Source organism: Canis lupus, chromosome 21, assembly GCF_048164855.1.
Source record: "Canis lupus baileyi chromosome 21, mCanLup2.hap1, whole genome shotgun sequence".
Lineage (NCBI taxonomy): Eukaryota > Metazoa > Chordata > Mammalia > Carnivora > Canidae > Canis > Canis lupus.
This window is the reverse complement of record NC_132858.1, coordinates 44,234,436-44,252,230: the sequence shown is the minus strand read 5'-3', so window position 1 is coordinate 44,252,230 and position 17,795 is coordinate 44,234,436. Positions and strand designations below refer to the sequence as shown.

The window sequence follows — 17,795 nt, the reverse complement described above, 5'->3', positions numbered from 1 at the left end:
CTTTGGGTAAATACCCAGTAATGGGATTGCTGGATAGTTCGATTTTTAGCTTCTTGAGGAACCTCTCCCACTGCTTTCCACAGTGGTTGCACCAGTTTGCCTTCCCAACTGTGCAAGAGCATTCCCCTTTCTCCCCACCCTTTTGAACACCTGTTGTTTCTTGTGTTTTCATTTTAGCCATCCTGACAGGTGTGAGGTCATACCTCATTGTAGTTTTGATTTGCATTTCCCTGATGGTTAAGTGATATGTCTGTTGGCCATCTGTATGTCTTCTTTGGAGAAATGTCTGCTCATGGTAAATGAAAACAGCTCAAATAAAACAACAAGAATAAAACAACAACGAGAAGAAACCAACAGTCCTGGACAATGAACCAACTGAATAATCAAAGCATTGAAAGGCAAAAACACATTTATGTGTAGGTTTTGCATGAAAACCCAGTATGTTTTTCAAGCTCGGGAAGAACAGTAGGAAGGATCTTTTTGTACCCATGTCAAATTAGTCAATTCGAGAAAATTTTATTGTACCAACAATCCCCCCTCTCTTCTTTCCCCAACCAAGAAAAAAAATTATGATTAGATCCTTTTATTTATTTTTAAAGATTTTATTTATTCATGAGAGATAGAGAGGCAGAGACACAGGCAGAGGGAGAAGCAGGCTCCATGCAAGGAGCCTGATGTGGGACTCGATCCCGGGAGACCGGGATCACACCCTGGGCTGCAGGTGGCTGAGCCACCTGGGCTGCCCTGATTAGATCCTTTTAAGTATGAACTATTACTAAACCAAAATCACTTAAATCCAGAAGTAACCTTATTACTCTAACAATATGTTTTAACACATCAGTGAATCCATTACAGCAGCAATCAGTTCTTTTAGGATCTTCCCTAATAAATGGGAGAGGGGTGTTTAGGGAAAGAATACAGTTGCAGATCCACATAACACATGTGTAAATATTTAAGTTTTAAGGTATGTTTATCTTCCTGTCTTGACAAAGATACCTTCACAGAGATCTTGCTTGACATCCACATCTGAACTTAGAGTTCTCGTAGTTCTGTGTCAGGATGTGGTGGTGAGAACAGCCCCAGGCCCCAGGCCATGGTCCATCCCTCGCTTAGTCATAGAGGGCCTCAAGCCGACCTAGCTGAACACCCCAATCCGCGTGATCCTGTTCTATTCACATCACTGCATCAGCCACTTATCAGACTTCCAGTTCTTTTGTTTCTGTTACTGTTTTCCAGCTTTATGAAGATATATGGGCATATAACATTGAGTCTGTTTACGGTGTACAATGAGATGTTTTGCTACATGTTCCCTATTGTGAAATCATTGCCACAATAAGGTTAACACATCCGTCCCTTCACATGTTAGTTTTTTCCATTGAGACATAATTGACATATACTAGTTTCAGGTGTACAATATAATGACTCAATATCTGTATATATTGTGAAATGGTCACCACACGAGGCCTAGTGAACATCTGTCACCACACATAGTTACAGTTTTTTTTTTTTTCCTTGTGATGAGAGCTTTTAAGATGCACGCTCTTCAGGCCTGCAGTTTTGCTCACCAGGGGGGCAGTCCTCTGTTAGGAGCATGAGGAGGAGACCCTTGCAGGTCCTGATGAGACTGAGGGATCCCGGGCACCCAGATATGGTCAGGGAGTAGGAGGGGGTGACTTAGGCTCTGGTGGCCGGAGCAGGGCCTTCCAAAGCACGAGGACCAGGGCAGGGTGGTACTGAACAAGCTTGTGTCCTATGGATACCCAGCATTTAAAGAGATTGGAAGACCGTAAGGTAAAATTTAAATCAAGGCTTAAAAGACAATATAAATGGACACACGACGTGTCTATTCACCCAACACCTTTATTCCTTCTTGAAAGAGATTCAATGAAACACCAAATAATAATACCTTTGGCTCAACCATTTATTTAGACCCCAGAGGATCGTTTCTGAAGACATTTCCTTTCCTTTCTCTGCAGTGAATTCATCTCGACGGTCCCTGTCATCTGTCCCCTCTTAAGCCAGCAATGAAGGGCACATACCAAGAGTGTTTCTCAGCATCTCCATTTTCCAGAGCAACAAGTGCTGTCCCCAGTGACCCCATCTGCAATGGCTGGTCGCACAGTGACCTTGGCTAGTCTGACATCCACTCAGACTCCGAACCTATGTACATTCTTATAGATAGAAATGGTGTGAACAGATGGAGAAGTTGGCTCCGAGGAACACACTTATTATCACTGAAAATGTTCCTCCTCTTTCCAAGTTGGTTCTCCAACCATGGGGGCGGGTTGAGCCAAGCAGAAGGTCCTAGTGACTCACAAGCTTCCAGAGAAGGAATCCACATATGGCAACCAGTAAGGTCACATTTTCCTCCAATTGCTAGAGCCCTACATTCTTTAGATAGGTATAGGGGACTGTGTTGCTAAGTACCGGGCAACGACTGGGTGGCAAGTCTCTGGTTTCTGTTCGGCACGTGCCCAAGTGGCACCAGGCAGGCACACAGAATTCTGTGGTTGCGTGGCAGATGGTGAGGGATGGCGTGAGAGCCATTGGTGCTTTGCATCAGTGGAGACTTTCTCCAGCTTACTGGGTGGGCGATGCGTGAAACTGCACATCCTGTTATTAGTTATGTATCATATAATTATTGCGCGTCCTATTACTGTCCATGGGGGGTAATAATCACCCCTTATGGGGCTGCAGCTGGGGCTGGGGCTGGCCTCCAAGAAGAGGAAGGGGCAGCTCCAGGTGGGCACGGTGGAGGCCCCCCCCAGCTTGGTGGTAGGAGCTAAGTGAGGCTCTGGGGTGCAGGACCATGGGGGTTAACCCTGAACAAGTCTCACGGTCATCTCGTGTTTTCTACACTGGCTTCTTTGCCCAGACCACACGGGCATCCTACGCCAACTAACATCTGATCCACTTGCTCCTCTGCATCCAGAAAATAGACATGATTTGTGCAGGCGGATGCAACTTGAGTCCTGAAATGCACTTAAACCAGCTTATCAGTGATGGGGGCGCCTGGGGGCTCAGCGATTGAGTCTCTCTAGGGCCCAGGGCGTGACCCCAGGGTTCCGGGATCGGTCCCGCGTGGGGACCCCGCAGGGGGCCTGCCTCTCCCTCTGCCTGTGGCTCTCCTCTCTGCCTCTCATGGATCAATACGTCTTCCTTCTTAAAGATTGTGTGTGTGTGTGTTTTTAATTTACTCATGAGGGACGTAGAGGGAGGCAGAGCCACGGCAGAGGGGCGGCCGACCCGGCGCCGGGAGCCTTCAGTGTGGTCCCCGAGGGCCGCCGACCGCGGGGTGCGACGGGGCCCGGGGACCAGAGCGCGCGGCTGCGCCCCAGCCCGCCACCGGCCCTGCGGCCGCCCTCGGCTCAGGAGGGGACGGGAGGGCCGCGGGGGGCCTGGGATCCACGAGCTGATGCTCGGACGCTGCTTTGGGTAGGGTCGGGCAGCGGGAGGGGCGGGGGGAGGCCGGGGGAGGGCCAGGGGAGCCGGGGGAGGTCGGGGGGAGTCGAGGATGCTGGGGAGGCGGGGGGGGGGCGCTGGGGGTGCCAGAGGGGGTTGCGGGTGTGCCGGGAGGGGGTGCCCAGGAGGCCGGGGGCGGGGGCCGGGGAGGTCAGGGGGAGGCCGCGGGGGGCGGTGGGAGGAGGCCGGGGGAGTAGGGGTACCAGGGGCTGGGGGGGCCGGGGGTGCACCGTGCACGCCCCGGAACGCGGCGCCCGGGCAGCTGGGGAGGCGCGTCCCGAGGCCTCGCGCACAGCAGCCTCCTGCCCTCCCGCCCTCCCGCCGCCCGCCGCCCGCCCCTCGCCTCCGGAGCCCGGTGCCGGCGCTGGAAGGCCGCAGAGCCGCGAATCCGCTGCCCCCAAAAAACTGTGCACTGATCAGGGGGCCTGGGTGGCTCTGCTCAGTGGGTCACGCGGCCGACTCTAGATTTCGGCTCCGGTCAGGGTGTCAGGGTGCTGAGATCGAGCCCCGGGTCAGGCTCTGCATGAGCGTGGAGCCTGCTTGAGATCCCCCCTCTCCCTGCGCCCCCCCACACATGCTCGCTCGCTCTCGCTCTCAAAAAGAATAAAACAAACCCTCAACTATACAGTAATTTTGCATATCTAATTTTTGCTGTTGTGTCCCTGTTCCCATTTCCCCCAGGCCTGTTCTCCTCTTCGTTGTTCTTTTTATTACTAGGATGTGCTTCTTTGCAGACGTCTGATCCAACCGCTGCTTTTCAGGCTACGATCTGCTGCGGTGCTTTAAACCGACCCTTATAGTCACTGTGTCTTTGGTGCTGCTCCTCCACCTGTAGAGAGAAGGGACAGCACAGCCGGAGAGGTCATCACTTGCTGGAGACTCCTCCTTGTCGCATTCCTTCAAGAACCCCTGAGCACCTCCGCCTTCCAGGCCGTTCCAGGCCATTCCAGGCCGTGTGGAAGGCCCCAGGGCCCACCGGCCCCTCAAGGGCACTGCCCTGTGCCTGTCTCAGCCTGCTGTCGTGCACAGGGCCTCCGCAGAAGGAAAGGAATGACTCCACGGTTGTTGCTTCCCGATGTAACACCGGGGGACACGGACAGTCCCGTTTCAGTGGCCACGGGACAAACGGCTACCCAAAACCAGGGCAAGAACCGGAGAGGGCAGGGCACCATTCCCCCACCTGATGTCACCTTGGAAAGGAATGTGAGCAGGAAGGCGGTCCCAGAGTGGCCCTGGTGAAGGGGCACCCTTGGGGCATGAGGGCACATGGCAGGGGGACATGCAGGAAACCCCAGGGCTCTCAGCGTAAAATTACTGAGGTCGGAGGGGGCTTGAGGGGCGTGGAAGTCCTGTGCACGGGTGGGAATGAGGAGGCAGTGAGAGTTGGCTTACGATGATTCCCTGTGGCTCCATTTGTGTTGGTAGGAATCAGGGTCACACAATGATAAATGGCAAATTGTCTTCAAGTGAAATTTCGTGCAGTCACACGTGCAAACAGAACAACGTGACAGGTACTATTATGGGAAAACAGGAGAAACTTCAGAGGAAGTAACAGCTGAGCAAAGGCCCAGAGGGATGAACAAGAGTTTTCCAGTTGAAGATAGAATAATATTCTAGATAGGAGGAATCTCATGTGCAGAGGCTAAGCGTTTTGGCAATTTTCTCTCTCTCTCTTAAAAGATTTTATTTATTCATGAGAGACACCGAGAGGCAAAGACGTAGGCAGAGAGGGAGCCTGATGTGGGACTCGATCTTGGGACTCCAGGATCACGGCTTGAGCGGAAGGCAGATGCTCAACCTGAGCCACCCAGATGTCCCTTGACAATTCTCATTGCAGGATGGAGATGTAAGGGAGGGGCAGGTGGTGAAGGAGCTTGCCAGGAGATCTTGAATTCATGTTATAGGCAACAGAGAATCAGGCCAAACTTTTTAAGTGAGAGTATCATAAAGTCACATTTTTTTTTTTTTTAAAAAGGTCATTCCTAAGGAAATTTGGACAATTCACTGGTAAGTGAGAAGTACCCAGGTGGTGGGATTAGGACCAGGGTCAGACGAGGGATGGGACTGAGCAAAGACCCAGTGGCCAGAGGTGAGAATACCGTTGCAGGAACTGTGGTCGCAGGAACAGGAGGTTCTGGGTGGCGAGCACACCTGGTGACCGGAGGAGCAGAGGGTGGCAGCAGGAGAAAGAAAAGAAGGCTGCTCACCTGGGGGGTCGAAGTGGCAAGTTCAAACTGAAGTTTGAGCCCCGCGGAGGAGTGGGCAGGGCCTGGAAGGCCGCCCCCGTGCCTCTCGCCGGGCCTGGAGCCCGGGGGTGCGGGAGGGGGCGGGGCTCCTGGGGGTGGGGGAGGAGCGGACGGGCGGGCTCCGCGACTGCTCTCCTGAACGACACGCGGAGCCGAGGCCGAGTGGGGGCCCGCGGGGAGGGGTCCGCGGCGGGCGGCTGGGAGGGAGCAGCTCTGGGAGGGAGGCGCGGTCCCGCGGGGGGGGGGGGGGATGGCGCGTGCGCTGAGATGCTCCGCGCGTGCCAAGCCCAACTCCCTGTCCACCTTGCGAGTACTTCTCCGGGATGCCCCCAGCCCTGAAAGGCAGCAAATTCGAACTGGTCCTGTTCTCTGGGACCGGAGCCCCCAGCTCCCCCCCCTCCCGCCCCGCGGAGAGTCCGCACCCGCCTGAGTGTCGGGGGGCTGCTGGGAAGCACAGGCTGCACAATTAATAAATACAGAGGGAGAAAAGTAAGAACACCCGCGCAGCCCCCAGCACTCCACTAGTCTCACCCATCCAACCGCGAGTTGCGAAGAAATTAGATGCTTTAAAAGAAAAAGAAAAAAACAACGGAAAGGCCAGAGACCTCGGCCAGAAACCTAACCCCACGAGAGCCGCCCCAATAGCCTCCCGTGCGCTGGCGCATCTTTGGCAGCCCGGCCCGGCCCCCGCCCCCGCCCCGGCCCCGACCCCGACCCCGGCCTGCGCGCACCTCCCGGCCCGCGGGGGCGGCGGCTTCCAGGGTCCGGGCCACCCGGGGTCCAGCCCCCGCCCCGGCCCCGGCCCCGACCCCGGCCCCGACCCCGGCCTGCGCGCACCTCCCGGCCCGCGGGGGCGGCGGCTTCCAGGGCCCGGGCCACCCGGGGTCCAGGCGCCCGCGGCCCGAGCCCGTTCGCCGCCGCCGCCGCTGCCGCAGGGCCGGGAGGGGCCGGGCCAGCCCGGGAAGGGCGGGGGGACGCCGGGCGGAGAGCGGGGCGGGGGGAGGCCGGCGAGGCGGGCGGCGCGGAGCGAGAGCGGGGCGCGGGGCGGGCGCGGGGGCGGGAGCGGCGGGGGCGCGCGCCGCAGCCCGAGCCTCAGACGCAGGGGAGCCCGGGCCGGCGGGAGGCGCGGCTCGCTCGGGGACGGACGCGGCGGCGGAGGACGTGAGTAGCCCGGGGCGCGCCGGCGGGGGCGCGGGGGGCGCGGGGTGCGCGGGGTGCGCGGGGGGCTCCGGGGACTCGGGGGGCGCGGGGGGCTGTCGCTCCCCGCCCCCCCCCCCCCCCCGGGCTGGCAGCGCCGCGCCGCCGTCCCTGCCGCAGGGCGAGCCCCGGCGCCCGCTGCCTTCCTCCGCCCAGGCCTGACGCGCTCGCGGAGCTGCGGCGGCCCCGGTGTCGGGCGGCCTGCGGCCAACTTCTGCCCCGCGCTGCCCGGGAGGAGCCGTGCGGGGTCCCGGGGCTCCCCGGCGCGCGCAGGGCCGCGGGGTCGCGCCCGGTGCCGGGCGGCGGGGAGCGCAGGTGCGGGGCCGGCGCGGCGGGTCCCCGCGGGCGCGGCTGGGCGTGGGCTTTGTTCGGCGGCGCTCACACCTGCGGCGGCCGCGGATGCTGGGGCCGGGCGACCTGCGCTGCCGCCGCCCGGGGGAGGACTCGGGGAGCCGGGGGCGGCGGAGGGGCCGCGAGGGCAGCCAGGTGGGCGCTTCCCGGGGCCGTGCGGGCCCCACAGGTGCGGGTCCCCGGGGTTGCTGGGGCCGGGCACCGGGGTCCGGGCGGACGCGGAGCAGCGCCCTCGGCGCCCGGGCCCCCGGGAGGATGCGGGAGGGAGCCGCTGCCGGCTCCGGAGCATCCGTCTCGCCCCGAGCGCCGCCGGCCGCCTCCAGGCCGTCCCCGGGCGCTCGCGACCCCCCCGCGGGGACCCGGGGACCCGGGCCCGGCCGCGCCCTCCGCGTGGCCCCCGCCCCCCGCACGCCCGGGCCGCCCCGCGCAGGAGCCCCGCGGAGCCCCTCCCGCCTGCGGCCCGGCCGGGGCTGGGCGGCCGCGGGTCCCGCAGGGGTAGCGCGCGGGGCTGGGCGCCTCCTCTCGGGGCCGCGGTCCGCCGGGGGCGCCGCTGGGCTGCGGGGCGCCGGAGCTGCGGGTGCCCCCCCCCCCGAGGCCGGGGCGCCCGGTGGAAATGCGGCTGCAGTCGCCCAGGAGCGGGGAGACCTTGGGGAGGCGCGAGAGGGACTCAGGAGGCCGCCACCGCGACCCCAAGGGCCGTGGCCCTCCGCCCCGCGCGCACCTGCCCTCCTATGTGATGTGCAGGACGCGTGGCCCTGGGCTTAACCTCAGGAGACGGAGACTTCAGAGTCCGGCAACTTTCCCAAGGCCGCAAGGCCAGGGCGGGGCGGAGCGAGGGTTAGATTTTGCGCCCCCCGCCCCCCGCCCCAGCTTTACCGTCCAGGACCCTGGAAATGGGGCCTTTTGGTGGCTTATCACATTAGTTTAGGGGAAGCCTAAAACCACCAAGCGATGAGGGGCCTTATAAGCCCATTCGATTCTGACCCCTGCAGACCTCCCGCGGCAGGCAGTGCCGTAAATCAGTGGATTGTACCGTGGAAGGGCCTTTTATTGCCCAGTTTGCCTCTCCAGTCCCTTTACGCGTCCTTTTATTCCTGCTGGCTTGTGCGTGGCCCCGCCGTGAGCCCAGCCACTCGCAGGCATCGGACTGTTTTTAGTGACCGGTCTCCCCTGTGATTACAGAGACTGAGAGGTTCCTGGCACATCACGATTTTTGAGAAGACTTTTTTTTTTTCTTTTTAAAGAAAAGGCCAACGTTTCCATTTGGCAGGCGTTTCTAGTAGGCTCCCCAGTCCTGAATCTCCTTTGTAGACTATTTTGACTGCAGAAGATTTACTCCTCAAATTGGATACTGAATTTGAACGGGATCCTAGTATAAAATAATAGGAAAGCATTCCATATCCTGCATATATGACTGCGTGGTGCGTTTACAGAGATTCTCCTTATTAACTAGTAGAAACAAGAGTTTGACCTAAAGTGCAATCAGCAGTTCCTGGAATAGCTTTTAGAATGATGGTAATTGGCCAACTGCAAAAGTGAATTCATTGTGCGCTCTTAATCCTCCTGACTCATGGTCACTTCTTTCAACCTGCTTTGTACTTTATTACAGGAAAGTTGCAAAACATTTCACATCATCCAGGAATTTTAGAGCCGCAAGGGAGCACTGTATCCAAATGCTTCAGGTTCAAAATGAGTACCGTGGGGCTCAGCGAGGTCACCCAGCTGCCAAATGCAGGGCAGTGATGCAGGCCAGTACCCCAACATGACATCATTTTGTTACTGCAGCAGTGACGGTAAATGAGAAGCAAGTCGTCTTTGGAAATGGCACGTCCTGTGAGGCTGATGTGACCATGACAGGGATAGCCGGGGGTATAAGCGCTTCAGAAGCGTGAGGGTACTGAGAATGTGTACGCCTGGGCTGCAGAAAACTTCCTTAAGAATCATTTCAGGGGCTCCCCAGGCATCTGCGTGGCTCAGTCAGTTGAGCATCAGACTCTTGGTGTCTGCTCAGGTCATGATCTCAGGGTTGTGAGATCGAGCCCTGCATCAGGCTCTGCTGCTGCTCAGGGGGAAGTCTGCTTGAGATTCTCTCTCTACCTCTGCCCCGCCACCTGCTTGCTCTCTCTCTTTCCAAAAAAAAAACAGTAACAAAAACAAAACAAATAATGTTCTCATGTACATATAATTTTCCTTGTGTAATCGGCTTAATATAAATAGAATACGCAGACATTATATTGTGTATCTACAAAGGAGCTTTTAGTGGAACCCCATGGGAAGCTTTTCTGGTAGAGAGATAGATTCATAAATATTTACTGAATGTATAACCTACTGTTCTAGGCAGTGGAGATGGAGGGTGAGCAAATGGAGTTCCTGCCTTCAGGAAGATTAATTCTAACTTGATCATCTGTGCCGTGTACTTGTGAACACAGACTCTTTTTTTCACGTCATTAATGTACAGCTTGATGAACTTGCTCACACCCAATGCGCTGATCTAAGTAGTGCCCGAATCAGGGAACAGAACATTCCGAACATCTGTGAAAGCCCTCTTGTGGCTCCTACCAGTCATTACTCCCTCCCTTAAGGGTAAGCGCTGAGACACCCCGGCTGTTTTCCTGAGATTCTCACCAGGAGATCACAAGGATTTTGTTTTAGTCAGCTTGGGCTGCCATAAGAAAATGCCATAGACTGGGTGGCTTTACTTTCTTTAAGTTCTGGAGTCTGGAATTCTGAGATCAGGGTGTCAGCGGGGTTAGACCCTAGCAAGGGTGGTCTTCCTGGCTTGCAGATGGCCACCTTGTCACCGTGTGCTCATACATGCTTTTCCTGGCAGGTGTGAACAGAGATCTCTCGCTTCCTCTTCTTAGAAGGCCACTGATCCTGTTGGATAAGGACCCCATCCTTATTACCTCGTTGAACCTTAATTACCACCTCCCCCAAAGCCTTATCTCCAAATAGAGTCACATTGGGGGTTAGGTCCATGATGTATGAATTTTGGGGTTCGCAGTTCAATCCATACCAGCCCTGATTTGCTGCCTTTATCAGCAGCCTTCAGAGTCGCACCCCCATTTCCAAAGAACGGTTTCCATCTGAGAAGTGACAGAAAACAAATTTGCTAGACTATAGAGCTCTGATAGTATTCTTCTCTAGAAAGTTTTGTGTGTTTACCTCCAAAGACTGCATTAGGTCAGACTTCAAGTGCTGGGGTGATTGGTGAAGAGGAAGTGATTTGAAAATGATTAAAAGCTGCTGGATACATCTAGATGTATTTTCCCTTTTATGTTTCATGCTTCTCCACCTGAAGGAACCCTGAACCTTTTGGCCAGGTCAGGACAGAGGACATCTAAGGATGCTAGGGCCCAGAATCTAGTGGCTTATTTTACTCACCCCTTCATCCACCAGGCAAATGAGAAGCCCCGTTAGTTTTAAAATCTTTCTTGTCATCAAGTCTGAAGTTTCTAAGTATAGGAAAATGTGCCAGAATGAAATGGTGAATGTTTATTTTTCCTCTCAAAATGTGAGGGACAGGGCTCTATGAGGAAAATATTGGAATGGCCCTGCCTCTGATTGTAGCAACCATCAATTTTTCAATATTTTCCAAGTTTTCTTTAAATGGGGGAGCAAATGCCATATTTATAGAAAATATGATCTTTTCGGGGGCACCTGGGTGGTTCAGTTGGTTAAGCATCTGCCTTCGGCTCAGGTCATGATCTCAGGTCCCAGGATTGAGCCCTGTGTCAGGCTACCTGCTCTGTGGGGCGTCTGCTTCTCCCTTCCCCCCTACTGCTCCCCCTGCTTGTGCTCTCTCTCCAAACAAATAAATAAAATCCTTAAAAAAAAAAAAAAAAGAAAATGTGCTGTTTTGGTTAAGCTACTTTTTTATTGTGATAACGTATATAACATAAAATTTATTCTTCTGGCCATTTTTAACTATACGGTGGCATTAAATACTTCAAAATGTTATGCAACCATCACCACTGCCCATCTCCAGAACTTTTCTCATCTTCCCAAACTGAAACTCTATACCCATTAAACAATAACTCCCCATTCCTTCTCCTCCCAACCCCTGGCAAGGATCATTCTCTTTTCTCCTTTGTGAATTTGACCACCCTCAGGAGCTCCTATGAGTGGAATCATCACACGGTAGCTGTCCTTTTTTTGTGACTGGGTTATTTCACTTAGCATAATGTTTTCAAGGCTTATCCATGTGTCAGAACTTCCTTTTTAAAGCTGAATAATATTGCATCGCATGTAATACAACATTTAAAAAAAATTCATCTGTTGAGCAGTTTCCAGTTTTTGGCTACTGTACATAATGCTGCTATGAACATGGGTATACAAGCATCTTTTCGAGTTATTGCTCCCAACCCTCTTGGGTACATACCCAGAAGTGGGATTTCTGGACCGTAAGGTAATGGTTGTAATTTTCTGAGGCAGCACCATTCTTTTTTCCATAGCAGGTGTGCCAGTTACATTCCCAAGAGTGTCTAGGGCTCCAGTCTCTCCACATCTTCACCAGCACTTATTTTATGCTCCCTTGACACTAGCCATCCCAATGGGTATAAAGACTGACAGCTGTCACTCTTTAAAGTCACAAATTCACATACTCTCTATTATGAACAAGTAATCACAAAAATTTCTAACTTATTGGTTTAATTTTTATTAACAAGGAGATGTGTGGTTTTTAATAAGGACTCATTGATCTCAGAGTTTGTGCAAAGCATGATATGGATGCTACGGAGCATGCGTGCCATAGGCCAGGATGAGCCAGCACTGGTGACAGACATTCATGTTGGTTTTCTTTTCTTGAAATAGAGCATATATGTCTACAGTGCAGTTGTGTGAAGTGATTTTGCTCTGAAGATAGATTAAATATTAGTATGATTTTATTTTACTGAAAAAGATAACCTGAGCGTCTTAACCCAGCTCAGGAGCAGATTTACCTCCTATCTGGAGACAGACAGGGATATCCTATTTAGGAAGGCGCTGGGGTTGTAGAGTGCAGGTCTGCATCAAGCGTTTCTCCCTACCATTGAAGCTTCAGAGATGACAGTATAAACCCCCACTACCCAATTATAATTGCTTAGCTGAGCTAATAAAAAAGATGTGGTGTCAACTTAATTGACCTATTTTACTGGCCTACAGGATTAGAATTTCAAATTAGAAAAAGGTAGTTTTTAGGAGTCTGATAGAGAGTTTCCCTCAAGTGACTAAAAAACTTGTGACCATGAGAAATGACAGTGGTAGAGGGAACAAATCTACAAATACCAATGCTCAACCGCTGCGCATACTGTCCAAGTGGCTTATGTGGTTTTAAAAACAGGAATGACGAATAAATCTAGTCTTGTGTGGTCTCTGATTTGCTTTGCGGTGTATTCAAGCATTGTGTAGCTCACACCAGAATGAAAATGGTAGTTGCTATCAGAATGAAAGGCTCCTTTCTAAAATTCTTTTTTTAGTTGACCTATAATTGACGTACAACATTTTATTAGTTTTTCGTATTAGAAACTAACATGATATTATTAGTTTCATGTGACATTTGTAGATATCTGAAGTCCTTTGAAATGGTGCTAGGGCTGGAAAGAATAATGTCTCTCTCTCTATATATATACACACAATGATAAATATATATATGATATATATATATTCGTAGGTATATGTAAATTTTCATGATGTGCATGTGTGTTGGTTCCAAACCCACTGTAACCAGAAAAGCATATTCCCAAGGCAATGCAAGGGAATCCTGTAGGAGGTCTTCCACTGTGTAATATGCAATGAATTCAATTTATCTTTCTCAAGTGGGCTGAGAGCATTCAAAAAATTCAGTATATGTGTTCAGTGTGTAGTGATCTTTTTTCTCCAAATTTCAACTTTAAAGCAATTTCATGCCACTCTCCGGTGACCTTGACATTTAAGTGGCGGAGATGTGCGGCACACAGATTTGGCCCACACCACAGGCTCCGGCTCCACGCAGTTGGCCCGTCCTCTGCAAGGGAAGGTGCACGGAGAAAACCCCCCTCTCTGTCCCTTAGGTCCCTTAAGCCGGAAGGTGAAAGTGGACGACGGTGCAAAGAGTTTCGTCCCAGAGTTTTTGTGGTCTCCGAGCAAGGATGGCTTGCAGGCGAGCGCGGCTGCCTTCCAAAGCCTGTGCGGCCTTTCACTCCCTCACCTCAATAGAGAGCTAAGAGGACAAAAGTGAACAAAGGAGGCCTGTTTTGCCTGCCCCACTTGCTGGGCCGTTGTCTTGGCCCTTTTCAGGGGAGGAGGGTGGGGAGAAGCTGGGTCAGAGTTGAAGAGCAGTGAAAAGGAATTCAAGCTTCATGGCAAAATTTGAATTATAGCTTCAGCTCGAGTGCCGAGTAGCGGAGTTGGAATTGAGATTTTTGAGTCTGGGGAGGCTGCTGCGACAGATGGTGCTGCAGCAGCGCAGGGCTGGGGGGCGCATCCGCAGAGCCCGGCCCACGCGGGCCAAAGTTTGCAAACCAGAGGCCGTGCGGCCCCACGAAGATGCAGGCCTGTGTGAATCCAGGCCCCCCGCCCTGGGTCTGGAGTAGTAGGCTCACGGGCAGCTGGGGCCCCCCTCATTGCATTGCCAATGTTCTCTTCTGGCTGCTTCCCCCCGCGCTCCCCCCCCCCCCCCCCCCCCCCCCCCGGTCCAGGATCTCCTGGGATAAGGCAGGAGTGCCCAGCCTGCTTCCCGCGTAGAACCTCATCGCGGGTGCGGGTGTTGACCATGGGGTGTTGGGGTCTGCGACAGCATCAGGCCGCCCGAGGCACGGACTCATCAGTGGTGCCCCCCCATTGGAGTGGATCTGCGAAGCTGAGGGCAACTTCCTGGGCAGGGGGCCCCTAGGTTTGCCACTGGAGTTTTTCGTGGGGTGCGTGTTTTCCCCATTCGGTTGGGGAGGCAGCGGCCGATGTACAATGTTCCAGAAAGAGGAGTTGGCTGTGCGTACGACCGGAGTGATAGAACAGCTATGGGGTGGCCCTACCAGAGAGGGCAGTGAAATAGAAAATAATTTGGGGTACTTTCAAATGCCTCCCGGTGTTCCCCGAAAGCATAACTGGAAAAATCGTGCTTCGGTGGGTTTGACCATTTGAATGACTCGATGCCATGGTTTTTTGCTCTCATGTTGGTAGCATGATGGCCCAAAGCCATGTTTTAGACGCATTTAATACATTCACATATTTCTACTCGGAGAGAAATGACATTGACCTGGCAACAGTATAAACAATAGGAGATATTTAGAGGTAATTAACACTGTGATATAAGCAAAAGCAAATTTGCTTCAGAATTGATTATAATAACTTATTTTGTATTACATTTTGTGTTTCATGTAAATCGTGATAATGCTTCATATCTCTCACAAATTTTAAGGTAACTTGCCTTTTAATAGCCGGAAGAGGGTTTAAAAAACTCCATGGCTGTATGTTTCTAGTAATAGTTATCTTGATGCCCAATTAGAGTGGAAGGTAAAATATATCAAGGGTTGATTGCTGTCCCAGGAGCAGGAGGGGACCCATTAGGCAGCAGGGAGTCAGTGAGGTCAGGGTCAGATTTGTTTGCTGGGACTGGGGCTGAAAGAGCAGAGATCAGGGAGGGTGAGGGATTCAGATGGTGGCAAGGCTCAGGTGGGTAATGAGGACTGTGACATCCAGGAGAAGTGTCCTATGGCCCAAGGAGCCAGGGAGACTTTAAATGATGAGGTGACAGCAAAGACCACCACTGTAAAGGTAATAACTTCAAATCTGCAAGAAAGAGAAAGGGACGAGGATAAATATGTTGACGATGACTTCTTGGCCAATGGAGAATAGTCTCCATGTCGTAGCATCCAATATGAAATACTTTATTTTTTTTAAAGATTGTATTTATTTATCTGAGTGGGGAGGGGCAGAAGGAGAGGGAGAAAGCAGACGCCCCGCTGAGCAGGGAGCCTGACAGTGGACAACGCGAGGCTGGAGCCCAGGACCCTGAGATCATGACCTGAGCTGAAGGCAGGCGCTTAACCGACTGAGCCACCCAGGTGCCCCCAATATGAAGTACTTTAAAGAGACTTTCTTGTGGTACTTCAGGTCCTTGAAGTCACTTGACATCATGAAATAGAAATGACTTACAAATCACTCTGCAAAAATGAAATATGATCATACATATACACTGAAAAGAATTGACCAAGAGTCAAAGCTAGTATTCTTTGAGCATCCCAGTAAAATTCTTAGATCGTCTCATGGCTCCGGCAACTTTGTTCCCTTATATACAGATGGCCCCAGCTTGAGAAGCCTAGGTCTATGAAAATGTGAAGTTGCCCAACACATTTGGGATGATTATGTGTGTTAAACAGGATCCTTCCCTTGGCACAAGGTTTATATGATGAATGTAACGTAGCAAAGTTCAGGCACAGCTCGGGGCTATCAGAGTAGGCGGGTTGTTCTGTCCACCAGCAGAGCATAGCGTCATTGACACCAAGTGAAACCCCATCAAATAAGGCTAAATAAAAATCTGCAAAGAGGTGGACAGGTGGTAGATGAAGAGAAGAACCTCAATTGTACGAAAGTACTTGATAGTCGCTGCAGATAGCATTGAGAGGCCAAGTCTCTCACGAGAAAACAAAACAGAGAACAGAATAGTCATCCAGGTGAGAAAGGCAGTTTTGGCCTTGCTCTCGGTAGAATCTGGCAGCTTTGCCCAGCTTCCCAGCGTGGAAATCCATGCCCGTTGTGTTCCACGAGGAGCCCGCGCTGCATCTCTGGGTGTGCGTGGTGGTACACACGCGAGTGGGCCCGGGTACGACAGTGACTGGATGCGGAACGACCGACCGGGGACGTGGATACTGCAGAATGTCAAGTGGATCTCCCGTGGGAGAACATCGGGAGTTTTGTCCGTGCCGTGGGTTGAAGATACAGACCAAGTCTAGACCGTGGGAAATGAAACCTTCATAATTCCGTGCCTGGGTCCCGTATGATTGTCATCGGCTTCCTGGTTCTAAATCGGGCCTTCGAGCGGGCAGGTGCAATCATTCAATCCAGAAGGGTACCATTTTTTTAAATTGCTGCTGTAAAGCCCGAAATGACATCCCCGTGACCCTGAGGAGTTGCTCTGTAATTTTCTACCTTTGCTCTCGCTGCAGAGGATTTCAGATTTGCACGGGCCCTCTCCTTTCTTCTTCTTCTTCTTTTTTTTTTTTTTTTTTTAAGATTTTTATTTATTGGGATCCCTGGGTGGCGCAGCGGTTTGGCGCCTGCCTTTGGCCCAGGGCGTGATCCCGGAGACCCGGGATCGAATCCCACATCGGGCTCCCGGTGCATGGAGCCTGCTTCTCCCTCTGCCTGTGTCTCTGCCTCTCTCTCTCTCTCTCTCTCTGTAACTATCATAAATAAATAAAAAAAAATTAAAAAAAAAAGATTTTTATTTATTCATTCAGAGAGAGAGAGAGAGGGAGAGAGGGAGAGAGGCAGAGACACAGGCAGAGGAGAGGCAGGCTCCATGCAGGGACCCTGATGTGGGACTTGATCCTGGGTCTCCAGGATTATGCCCTGGGCTGAAGGCAGGCACCAAACCGCTGAGCCACTCAGGGATCCCTCTCCTTTCCCTTCTGGTCTGAAGCCGGCGCTTTGTCACCTCCCTCCGGAGGCCTTTGGGCGGCTGCGCTGATTGACTTAGTCATTTCCCAAGGTTGCTGCCCAGGGCCCGGATTTGAAGAAATCAAAAGTGAGGTGCATGGGCCCGGGAAGGCTGGTGGGCGGAGTGGATCCGGAGCACTCGGCGGCAGCTGCGTAGACGGCAGCCGCCCTCTCCTCGCTGCCCGCCCGGCGGCGGCCTCCCTCCTAACTCCGGGCCGCGGGTGCGAGGAAGCGGGCCCTGCCACGGGCCGGTGGGCTCTGCGGAGGTGGGGTCAGGGCGGCCGAGCGGGATGCAGAGAACGGCAAAGGAACATTCCATGTGACATGCATCACTCATTACAAATGGAGAAGTAGCTGCTGCTCTGCCCGCACCGAGGAGCCTCAGCCTGGGAAAATTTGTTTGCGCACTTTTCTCCCTTTAGGAAATGCAGCCCAAACCACGAACTTTTTCACCACCCAGCGCTACCTCACAAGAGGTGAAAGATCCAGATAAATATGAACGTCCTGGGGCATCTGGGTGGCCCAGTCAGTTCAGCATCTGCCTTTGGCTCAGGTCATGATCCAGGGTCCTGGGATCGAGTCCCGCCTCGGGCTCCCAGCTCAGCGGGGCGGGGGGGGGGGCCTGCTTCTCCCTCTGCCTCTGCTGCTCCTCCTGCTTGTGCTCCCTCCCTGTCGCTGTCTGTCAAATAAATACATAGAAGCTTTTAAAAAAATGAAAGTACTGAGAGAAGGATGGCATCGGTGTCCGTTCTTTAGGGAGAATGCAGCTGCTGTGATATTCCATGACATTCTCTCAGATTTGCTTCAAAAAGCGGGACGTATCAGGCATCCTTATCAATAACTGCATCTGCTTGATTCTGAAGAGATCAAAGTCTCACTGTGCAATCTGAGAGATTAATACCCTTTTCAATGCTGCACGGTGGG

General features: G+C 53.1%; 1 protein-coding gene across 19 annotated transcripts in view; it reads left to right on the top strand.

The window, feature by feature from the left end:
• The first annotated feature begins 6,758 nt into the window (after nt 1-6,758).
• The window catches only part of NRCAM (neuronal cell adhesion molecule), a 275,104-nt gene continuing 264,067 nt past the window's right edge, over nt 6,759-17,795 (top strand). For all 19 annotated transcript variants that reach the window (XM_072791582.1, XM_072791600.1, XM_072791598.1 and 16 more), the window contains exon 1: nt 6,759-6,869. The gene's annotated coding sequence lies outside the window, so the exon portion shown is untranslated. The remainder of the gene's footprint in view (nt 6,870-17,795) is intronic.